Here is a 12,282-nt window from a genome sequence, read left to right as displayed (position 1 = left end):
TTATTACAAGAGGCTTTCACTGATAAATAAAAAAAAGAAGATATTAGCAGTTATTTAGATTTTTTTATTGCAATGTCAGAATAAAAGGAATGAAATCCTATTTCCCATGTTTTGACGTTTTTAAAAAACCTTTGATAGACCACTTTAAGATATTTGAATATGATTAAGGCCTATTTTTAAATGAACAAATTCACTGCAGACTTTTGAAGGATCCACGGGCTCCCTGCTTCAGGACGAACAGAAACCAGGAGCTCTGCTGTGCACACAGGAGGAGCAAATATTTAAATATGACCCTGAGCCGCCCAATCTATGAAATCTGACGCCGCCTCTGGATAAAAAAAAAAAAAAGAGCCGCGCTAACCCGTCTAGCGCCGTCAGTGATGTCATAAAGGACAGCAGCCGTCGGTGTGAGGTCACGCTGCATGTTTGTCCCTGACAAGGTTCTGAGGTTCGGCTCTCCCTGCAGATGAAGTTCAGCCCAAAAACGAGCAGCAGGACGTCCCAGGAGGACATCCGGTCACGGAATGCGGCAAACACACGGACCGGCCGAACCCCGGCTCCGGATCACTGCTGGTACCTGCTGCAGGCCGAGAATTAACCAAAAAACACGAAAACCCACGTAGCTCCGCGCGTGCCGGTCTCACCTTCAGCCGCTCCGCGCGACGAGAGAGGAGGACACGCTGCGTGGACACAGTCCGCGTGGACAAGCGCCGTGGGCCCGAGGAGGCTGCAGATGCTCCACGAAACCTGCCGCTCCCTCCTCCTCCTGTTGGACACAGATGTCAGCATCACTGAGGAGGGGCGGGGTTTAAAGGGGTCACGTTCTGCAGATTTATTGACACTTTACACGTTTCACCTTTGATGAGTTTCGAAACCTGACCTGCTTTAAACAAAAGGAAGACCTGAAATGGCTGATTGTTTGTTTGTTTTAACTTCTTGTGACATATGTCGCAGAAATCCTACAGTTATCTCCTGACACTGCTGGTGTTCCACCTCCTCTCAAAGGAGGGGCGTGGCTAAAATACAGCTCCTTTCCATTTAAAGGAACAGACACAGCGCAGGCTTTCTTTAGTTTGCACCTTCTCACACTATGGTCACGCTAGCTACGAGTGATGAAGGCAAAATGACGATGTGCCGTTCATTTTCAGTCAGAGAGGGCGTTTTGTAGCGGCAAGAGACAAAGGTCGCTCTGTTGCCAGCTGGGCGGGGCCTAAACTGACTTCAAGTCTATTTTATGAAGATGCTGAGCTCAGTGTTGTATAGTAACAAAGTAAAAATACTTGACTACTGTACTTAAGTACGTTTTGGGAGACTTTGTACTTTACTTGAGTTTTTTAAATTACTTTCACTTTTACTTACGGAGCGCCTTGGGGCAACTGTTTGTTGTGATTTGGCGCTATATAAGAAAAAAGTTGATTGATTGATTGACTTCACTACATTTTCAACCTTAATTGCATACTTCTACTCCGATACATTTTCTATGCGCCATGCCGTTACTTGTTACAAAAAAAAACCACACACACACACACAAAAAAAGTCATGTTTTCACCCAGAGACACCACTGATTACTAGTGACTGCAACGAAGTCAGGCCGATTTGTCATGAGGCTTTTTTGCAGTTGTGCACTTGGGGGGTGTTTGTCAGGAAAATGATCATTTCTCTACATTGATTATTACAGAGATTAGAGCATGCCATAGGTATTAAAGGCACTGCGCTGCGGTGGTTTGAATCATATTTGTCTAATAGATTACAATTTGTTCATGTAAATGGGGAATCTTCTTCACAGACTAAAGTTAATTATGGAGTTCCACAAGGTTCTGTGCTAGGACCAATTTTATTCACTTTATATATGCTTCCCTTAGGCAGTATTATTAGACGGTATTGCTTAAATTTTCATTGTTACGCAGATGATACCCAGCTTTATCTATCCATGAAGCCAGACGACACACACCAATTAGCTAAACTGCAGGATTGTCTTACAGACATAAAGACATGGATGACCTCTAATTTCCTGCTTTTAAACTCAGATAAAACTGAAGTTATGGTACTTGGCCCCACAAATCTTAGAAACATGGTGTCTAACCAGATTCTTACTCTGGATGGCATTACCCTGACCTATAGTAATACTGTGAGAAATCTTGGAGTCATTTTTGATCAGGATATGTCATTCAAAGCGCATATTAAACAAATATGTAGGACTGCTTTTTTGCATTACGCATATCTCTAAATCAGAAAGGTCTTGTCTCAGAGTGATGCTGAAAAACTAATTCATGCATTATTTCCTCTAGGGCTTGGACTATTGTACTTCATTCTTATCAGGTTGTCCTAAAAGTTCCCTAAAAAGCCTTCAGTTAATTCAAAATGCTGCAGCTAGAGTGCTGACGGGGACTAGAAGGAGAGAGCATATCTCACCCATATTGGCCTCTCTTCATTGGCTTCTGTTAATTCTAGAATAGAATTTAAATTCCTTCTTCTTACTTATAAGGTTTGAATAATCAGGTCCCTTCTTATCTTAGGGACCTCGTAGTACATATCACCCCAATAGAGCGCTTCGCTCCTCAGACTGCAGGCTTACTTGTAGTTCCTAGGGTTTGTAGGAGTAGAATGGGAGGCGGAGACTTCAGCTTTCAGGGCTCCTCTCCTGTGGAACAGCTCACCAATCAGATCAGGGGAGACAGACACCCCTCTCTACTTTTAAGATTAGGCTTAAAACTTTCATTTTTGCTAAAGCTTATTAGTTAGGGCGGATCAGGTGACCCTGAACCATCCCTTAGTATGCTGTATAGACGTAGACTGCTGGGGGTTCCCCTGATGCACTGTTTCTTCTCTTTTGCTCTGTATGCCAACTCTGCATTTAATCATTAGTGATCGATCTCTGCTCCCCTCCACAGCATGTCTTTTTCCCTGGTTCCTCTCCCTCAGCCCCAACAGTCCCAGCAGAAGACTGCCCCTCCCTGAGCCTGGTTCTGCTGGAGGGTCTCCTGTTCAAAGGGAGTTTGTCCTTCCACTGTAGCCAAGTGCTTGCTCACAGGGGGTCGTTTTTGGCCCGTTGGGGTTTTACCTCATTATTGTATGGCCCTTGCCTTATCAACTATAAAGCGCTTGGGGCAACTGTTTGTTGTGATTTGGCGCTATCTAAAAAAAAAAATTGAATTGATTGATTGATTGATTACCGACCGCAGCGGGTCTGTAATCAACTTTTCTGCAGACGGCTTTGTTTTGCACCTGGAACCAATCGAAGCAGTGATTCGCAGGTCGAAGCAGTGCTTCGATCTACGATTCGTGGATTGTTTTATTTTGCTTTATCCTAATTTTTTCCTGCTAAAACCCTGAAGAGCATATGTCTGTGAGTAATATTTAATATTTTTATGTTAATCCGACCTGCTATGGTCTTCTGAAACAGTTGATAGATGTATTTTATAACTTAAAAATGGACTGAGCTAACTGTGTTAGCATGTCTTCTGGCAGTTTTTCAATGTTTAAAGTTAGCATTAAGCTGTTAGCATCAGCAAGTTTGTGTTGATTTGTTTTCTGTATATTAATGCTCAGCGTTGGTTGTCATAAAAGAGTCAAATTGTCATTTTTTTAAATTTATTTTTATTCCTATATTATAGACACAACAATAATAGTATACATCATAGACAATAATAGTCAATAATAATAGACTAATAATGTACAATACAATTTTAGAGAAGAGACAAAAAGAACATAATGAAACAAAACAACAGAAAAGATAAAACCATGTAACAATGAAAATAAATAAATACATATAGAAAAATAACTGTTTCCTGTGAACTCTAGTGAGTAGCCTACTCTCGTTTAGGTTTGAAACCTGGTTTGAAGTGTTTTGTGTGATGTGCACAATTTTCGGTATTTTGACTAATTTTTACTACCAGTCATTTCCACGCCTAGATATAACTTTGTAATCTAACAACAATCAGTCCGTTTTTGATTATCACAGTTACTTGTACTTTTACTTTCAATACTTGAGTACATTTAGGTTGTACATTACTTGTTCATACTTAAGTACAATAAATACTAGGATACTTTAAGACTTTTACTTGAGTAGCATTTCAATCAGTGCCTTGAACTTCTACCAAAGTTCATTTTTAATGGGTATCTGTACTTTTACCTTAAGTGGTTTCTGGTACAACACTGGCGGACTGGCGATCAGAGTGGAACGGGCAGCGTGATGTCAGCTAAGCTGTTTCGTGCCAACAAATAATCCAAGGTGGCAGAATCTGCTCCCAATGTCTTATTTCTGTAAACATTATTTTTTGTATATTTTGTAAAAAAAAAAAAAAAAAAAAATAGTGAAGAAAATAAACACGTCTAAATGTAAAAACACTGTTTTTGTAACCAGGTAACACCTCTGAATAGCCCATCACGTGACAAGCCATCTGATGCGTTGTACCCCCCTCGCCAGTTCTCACTTGCCACTCTGGGGGGCTGAGCTGAGCCGTGAATGCGCTAGAGGACTTAGGGGTTCTTTACTTCTGGTCTTTTGTCTGGAACCAGCACCTCATTCACAGGACTATAAACTCCAATATTCTGCTGAGAATCACCGATATCACAACATCCCAAAATAAGGTTAAAGATAACATATCATTTGTCAATTAATCTGAATAAATACCGAGCCTTAAATTTGTAGCCGCACCGATTATCGCTCACAAAGTCACGCTGCTGTCAAAATGAAATGCGTCGTCGGTGCCCGTGCTGTTATTGCTGCAAACGTTTGCAAACAACCTGGACCAAAAATCACGTAAAAAATAATAAATAAATAAATAAAATGGTGGCGTTCCTCTTCCCTTAGCTGACTGAATAAAATTGACTTTAACTGTCTTTTTTTAAAACTTGCCTTGTTGCAAATTGACTACAAGATCTATGTTTTATATAAGACTAGCTGAGTTCCCTGTTCTACACACGGGTAATAAAGATGAATTTTATCCATGTCATTGTGTATTTCATGTCCCTTTAGTTAAGGTGTAGTAAGTTGCATTGTGTGTATGCTGTCATCATTAATTTTCACAGAGCAATTTGTAACATTCATGAGACTCAAGTGAATGATGATAAAAAGGTGACAGCAGGTCAGATCACTGCAGTGCTCTGGGATATATAATGTTCTTAGTGTCTCTGCAGATATTTTCCAGCTCTATTACATTTCATCCATTTAGCACTTGCAGTTTTACCATCTAACGCCCCCTGCTTCTTGGGAGGCATATTGACAGTCTGCATGCTGTACACAGCAGGTACATTTTAAGTCAAAAAAGGCACACCTTAACTTGCATGCAGTGCTCACTGGCCCCTTCAGATTCTAATTAAAGTCCACCCTCACCAGCCGCTACTACATAGTAAAGCCCCTTTCACACCGGGGCTGCTCCCAGTTGCTTCCTGTGGTGTCATGACAACGCAGGAATTTCTGCGTCAGGTGCACGCAGCAGGGGGCAGAGAGGAGGTGAGAACGCAGCCTGCAGGTTCTCTGCACAGAGAAGTCAGTGCACAGTTTGGCTGCAGACAGACTGTGCACTCTGACTTCTCTTCTACTTGTTGTTGTGCTGAGCTGCAGGGCTGCATTCTGAGTTCTGTTATAGTTTATCTTTCCTCCCTTGACCTCCACATTTGGAGATGTCTCGCGGTCTGGAGTTCTACTTGATGTTGACATGTCCTGGACTTATGTCCTTTTTTAACTGTGATGAAAGAGTCTGAGGAGAGAAAGGAACTTACTGCTTGCAGACAATTTTTGTTCTTTTCTTTCCTCCTTTGACCGTGATATGCGTGCACGAACGAACCGTCAAGCAAATGTGGAGATGTCTTGAGTTCTACTTGATGTTGACATGTCCTGGACTTATGTCCTTTTTTAACTGTGATGAAAGAGTCTGAGGAGAGAAAGGAACTTACTGCTTGCAGACAATTTTTGTTCTTTTCTTTCCTCCTTTGACCGTGATATGCGTGCACGAACGAACCGTCAAGCAAATGTGGAGATGTCTTGAGTTCTACTTGATGTTGACATGTCCTGGACTTATGTCCTTTTTTAACTGTGATGAAAGAGTTTGAGGAGAGAAAGGAACTTACTGCTTGCAGACAATTTTTGTTCTTTTCTTTCCTCCTTTGACCGTGATATGCGCGCACGAACGAACCGTCAAGTAAATGTGGAGATGTCTTGAGTTCTACTTGATGTTGACATGTCCTGTCTCAGGACTTATGTCCTTTTTTTAAATGTGATGTGAGAGTTTGAGCAGAGAACAAGGAACTAATGCCTGCAGCCAGACTTTTTTTTTTCTTTTAATTGTTCACATGTGCGTGCGTGAACAAACGTCCATGAGTGGACTAGAGATGTCCGGACTTTTTACTGGATATTTCTGGCAATCAGTCTGCATTTTTTTCTGTGGTCTTTTTTTTTTTCAGCGTGTAGTTTTTACTGCATTATGTACACGGTATAACAACAATCCTGCATGATTTATACTGCGGGAACAATGGAACACAGCAGGAATCATAAATTGGCTTCCGAGTCACGCCGAGTAACGCCTCTTTGCCCCGAGTTACGCCTCTTTGCCCCGACTTGTGCTGGAACCACTTCCTTTCTGCGTCCAGCACAGGACGCCAAAAAAATTAAACAGGTTTAATTTTTCAACCCCTTTTGATGCACAGCGCAATTGGGAGCAACCGGGAGCACCACCGGTGTGAAAGGGGCTTAAGTAAAATGTGATGCTGCTACCAGACCTGAGTACCATGTGAACTGTGAAAATAAGGGCTCCAGTGAGCGGGTCATAATCTATTATATAAAGCTGACCCTGTGTGTGTGTATATGTGTGTGTGTTTTCACAGCAAAATCGAAAACCTAAATCCGGTCATTGACAAAGATGGACATCTCTGAGTTGGAGGACGCTTATCCAGTTCTCAGCTGACTATAAGTGAGGTAAACCCTCTTATCATTCCTGGCAACCACTACCATGCAACACTGATCATTAGACATCATCATGAGATGGTAAAGCACCAGGGTAGACATTTCACGGAGGGTGCCATTCATGGTGATGGATTGTGGTTGGTAAGAGGAAAGAGGCACACAGATTGTACTCTTTAAATGTGTCACCTGCTGAAAACTTCGGGGTAAGATAGCCGGGTTGGCCAAGATCACGCTACACTGGGCCTCATCACCGGACAATGCGGTGAACAACGTACATCCTCTAGGGAAAAAAGAAGGAGGGAGACCCCGACAAATACTAATCCAGTTCTCAGTGAGATACCACCGAGACGCCTTCTGGAAACTGACCAAGGATTCTAAGATGTGCAAGGAGCTAGGCATCTACTTCAAGCTAGATTTCTGTAAGTTAAACAGGGAGGCAAGAGCAGCTGTTTGACCCAAAATGGAGCAAGCCAGAGCGGAGGGGAAAAAACGCCTACTACTACTACAACTACTGCTACTACTACCGACACGTCGGTTACATCAAGGGAGGTCGGGTTCTCCCTGCTTGACTGTATATCTAACTGAAAGTTAAGCCTTTGTTACACTTTGTTCCACTACTATAGGAGGAGCACTAAATAATTACTAATAATACTACACAAGTTCTATTTTAAGCTAAATGCCTTAAGTTTAAATAGGCAGGTTCAAAGTTCATATCTTTACAAACCTGTTTGGTACGCTGTTACAATGCCTTTTGGAGGTCTATTGCACTTTTCTGAGTTCAGTTCAAGGGATTCAGTGTTTAAAACCTTTATAAACTACTACTTTACCTGAGCACTTGAAGTACAGTTAATTGTTAACTTGTTTTGTTTTTTCTTTTATGTCTTTTTCCCCCTCCAATTTTAACTGCGGGTCGTTGAATGCTAGGGGCTTGAGAGATAGTGTTAAAAGAAAATCTATATTTTTATTTTGTAACAATATTAAAACAAACTGCATATTACTACAGGAAACACACTCTGTTGAGGCAGATGAGAACTTTTGGTCTAATCAGTGGGTTGATAAAATAATTCTTTGTCATGGTACTAACAAATCAGCTGGTGTAGCTTTTTTATTCAAAAACTTTTGGAACAAGATAGAAACTCAAAGGAAGGACAGTCTGGGCCATTGGCTAATGTGTGTTGTCAAAGTGGAAAATAGCTTTCTGATTTTCTGCAGTATTTATTGGTACAACAGTGTTACACAGAAGAAAATTATGTTAGCTGAAATAAGCAATCATATGAAAACTGTCTCACAAATACTCAACAAACAATATTATATTGGGAGATTTCAATATGGTATATAATGAATGGCTTGATAGATCACCCTCTAAATACCAGTCTAACCATGTAAATTCAAGTGTACAAATGCCTAGATTTTAATCTAACAGACGCTTGTAGATTAGCAAATCCTTCAGATCAGGACTTTTTATGGTTCAAACCCGATGGCTCAGCAAAATCTCAGATTGACTTCTGGGTAGTCTCGGACAATATACTACAAAATAGTGTAGAAGCTAGTATCTCAGCTGCACCTTTAACCGATCATTGTTTGACACAACTTAATGTCACACATCAATTGGAAAAATGTAATAACAGAGGTTACTGGAAATTTAACTCAATGTTGCTTACAAATGAAAACTTTAGTAACAAAATTCTTGAACAACTAGAACTAATTTCTGTTGATATAAACTTAAAGTCTTACACAGAAAAATGGTAATATTTTATGCCCCGCATAAAATAATAGCATTTAGCATATTGAATATAGCATCTGGGTTGTCCGTCCGTCTGTCCGGCTGCAATTTTTTCGCCACAACGTAGCTTGGCACCTATTGCCCACAAAAACGTCATATTTGGTGGGTACATGCCTTGGAGGAATACTTCGCAGGCCAGTGACCTTGACCTCCATTTCAAGGTCACCAGTGGTTGCATTTGTTTTGAAGGCTGCGACCGTGACCAACTTTTTATGCTCACTGTTTGTCACATCCTCTAAATAAATATTATGCCAATCTCCAATTTTTTCATTTTCATTTCATTTTCATTCATTCATTTTCATTTTAGAATTTTCCCAGTTTCCATCAAACACATAAGGCTTCAACCAAATACCCACCCCATACAATCAATCAATCAATCAATCAATTTTTTTATATAGCGCCAAATCACAACAAACAGTTGCCCCAAGGCGCTTTATATTGTAAGGCAAGGCCATACAATAATTATGTAAAACCCCAACGGTCAAAACGACCCCCTGTGAGCAAGCACTTGGCGACAGTGGGAAGGAAAAACTCCCTTTTAACAGGAAGAAACCTCCAGCAGAACCAGGCTCAGGGAGGGGCAGTCTTCTGCTGGGACTGGTTGGGGCTGAGGGAGAGAACCAGGAAAAAGACATGCTGTGGAGGGGAGCAGAGATCGATCACTAATGATTAAACGCAGAGTGGTGCATACAGAGCAAAAAGAGAAAGAAACAGTGCATCATGGGAACCCCCCAGCAGTCTACGTCTATAGCAGCATAACTAAGGGATGGTTCAGGGTCACCTGATCCAGCCCTAACTATAAGCTTTAGCAAAAAGGAAAGTTTTAAGCCTAATCTTAAAAGTAGAGAGGGTGTCTGTCTCCCTGATCTGAATTGGGAGCTGGTTCCACAGGAGAGGAGCCTGAAAGCTGAAGGCTCTGCCTCCCATTCTACTCTTACAAACCCTAGGAACTACAAGTAAGCCTGCAGTCTGAGAGCGAAGCGCTCTATTGGGGTGATATGGTACTACGAGGTCCCTAAGATAAGATGGGACCTGATTATTCAAAACCTTATAAGTAAGAAGAAGAATTTTAAATTCTATTCTAGAATTAACAGGAAGCCAATGAAGAGAGGCCAGTATGGGTGAGATATGCTCTCTCCTTCTAGTCCCCGTCAGTACTCTAGCTGCAGCATTTTGAATTAACTGAAGGCTTTTTAGGGAACTTTTAGGACAACCTGATAATAATGAATTACAATAGTCCAGCCTAGAGGAAATAAATGCATGAATTAGTTTTTCAGCATCACTCTGAGACAGGACCTTTCTGATTTTAGAGATATTGCGTAAATGCAAAAAAGCAGTCCTACATATTTGTTTAATATGCGCTTTGAATGACATATCCTGATCAAAAATGACTCCAAGATTTCTCACAGTATTACTAGAGGTCAGGGTAATGCCATCCAGAGTAAGGATCTGGTTAGACACCATGTTTCTAAGATTTGTGGGGCCAAGTACAATAACTTCAGTTTTATCTGAGTTTAAAAGCAGGAAATTAGAGGTCATCCATGTCTTTATGTCTGTAAGACAATCCTGCAGTTTAGCTAATTGGTGTGTGTCCTCTGGCTTCATGGATAGATAAAGCTGGGTATCATCTGCGTAACAATGAAAATTAAGCAATACCGTCTAATAATACTGCCTAAGGGAAGCATGTATAAAGTGAATAAAATTGGTCCTAGCACAGAACCTTGTGGAACTCCATAATTAACTTTAGTCTGTGAAGAAGATTCCCCATTTACATGAACAAATTGTAATCTATTAGACAAATATGATTCAAACCACCGCAGCGCAGTGCCTTTAATACCTATGGCAAGTACATATTACTGCACTTTGCATGGAAAATAATACTGTGCGTGGGGCATTTTGTGATGAATGTCTCTAGTTTAAATTTAAAGTACGCCAAATCTCAATCAAACATAGAAATTATTATCTTACCAGAATAAACAAAAAGAAACAGAAATTATAAAAGAACTTAAGCATATCTGTTTGAAACCCTTTTTTAATGATGATGATAAATAATGCAAGTCTATTTTACAATCTAATTTAGATGATATTTATACAAAAAAAAGCCAAAGGAGCATATCTAAATCCTGAGCTAGGTAGATAGAAGATGGTGAGAAAAGCACTGCATATTTCTATAGATTAGAAAAAATAAGACAAGAGAGAAATGCTATAAATAGTTTGCAAATTGATAATCAGCTATGTACAGACCCTCAAATAATATCCAAAGAATTTTATTACATTTTATAGCAATTTATACTCCTCTTCATACACTAAGCCAATGGCTGAGATTTTCAAACAATCTATTCAACACTTGATTACCAAAATTGATGGAAATTTCAAACAAGTATGTGAGGCAGGGATTACTATAGAAGAATTAAATAAAGCCTTAAGTGCTTTATCCAATGATAGAGCCCCATGCTGTGATGGACTGACAAGTAACTTTGGAAACTTTATTAGACTCATATCAGAACCCTTGTTTTCTGGAATGCTTACAGAAATTTTAGAAAATGGTTCTCTTACACACACTATGAAACAAGGCGTCATCACACTCATACCTAAACCTGGTAAAGATCCAACTCTTCTTGACAACTTAAGACCTATTACATTATTGAATAATGATTATACACTCCTAACCCATATTTTTGCTAACAGATTAAAATCAGGCATAACCCAAATTATTTCTGACACCCAGTCTGGCTTTTTAAAAAGGCCATTCTATACACAATAATATCGGCCTTATTTTGGACCTGATTGATTATAGCTCCCTAGTTGAAAATGAAGGTTTTGTACTATATTTTTTTTATTATTTTTACAAAGCCTTTGACATGATAGAAAATGAGTTTATGTTCCAAGCTTTAGATCTCTTTGAGTTTGGAAATAATTTAATTAATGTAATTATATTACAGAGATACAAAGAGCTCAGCCTGCCTTCCACATGGCACCTCACAAAGATTTAAAATCAACAAAGGTATAAAACAAGGATGTACAATTTCACCATTGCTATTTACTGCAGCTACAGAAATGCTTTCCATACTAATTAAGAATGCTGTATCTGGTAAAATAACTGTTCTAGATAAAAAGTTCTCTATCAGCCAGTTAGCTGATGACACAACCATCTTCTTAAACAACCTGAGTGAAATTCCCCTAATCCTCCAAATTATTGAGAAATTTTCCAAAGCTTCAGGTTTAAAACTAAATTTAAACAAATGTGAGATTTTACCTTTAAAAGACTGTACTATATCTACTGCATTTAATATCCCCGTAAAATCCATTCTCAAATATTTGGGTAAGCATATCACTAAAAATAGGACTGATTTGGAAAATCTTAATATTTGGGAGAAACTGAAAAACTGCAAAACTCGTCAAAATAATTGGTTGCAGAGAGATTTATCTATTCTGGGAAGAATATTTCTCACCAAAATGGAAAGTATTTCCAGACTTATACACCCTGCATACACATTGGGAATACCCAAATCAGCAATCAAATCTATTAACCAAATTAAATTTGAATTCATGTGGAAAACGGAAAATACACTATATTAGAATCTGTGGCGGTGCC

General features: G+C 39.6%; 1 protein-coding gene across 1 annotated transcript in view; it reads right to left on the bottom strand.

Moving 5' to 3' along the window:
* The window catches only part of LOC117509055 (spectrin beta chain, non-erythrocytic 4-like), a 301,034-nt gene extending 300,269 nt beyond the window's left edge, over window positions 1-765 (bottom strand). The window contains 1 exon segment of the mRNA XM_034168865.1: window positions 645-765. The gene's annotated coding sequence lies outside the window, so the exon portion shown is untranslated.
* Window positions 766-12,282: the final 11,517 nt, after the last annotated feature.

The sequence above is a fragment of the Thalassophryne amazonica genome, chromosome 4 (genome assembly GCF_902500255.1).
Source record: "Thalassophryne amazonica chromosome 4, fThaAma1.1, whole genome shotgun sequence".
NCBI lineage: Eukaryota > Metazoa > Chordata > Actinopteri > Batrachoidiformes > Batrachoididae > Thalassophryne > Thalassophryne amazonica.
This window is presented reverse-complemented; position numbering and strand designations above follow the sequence as displayed.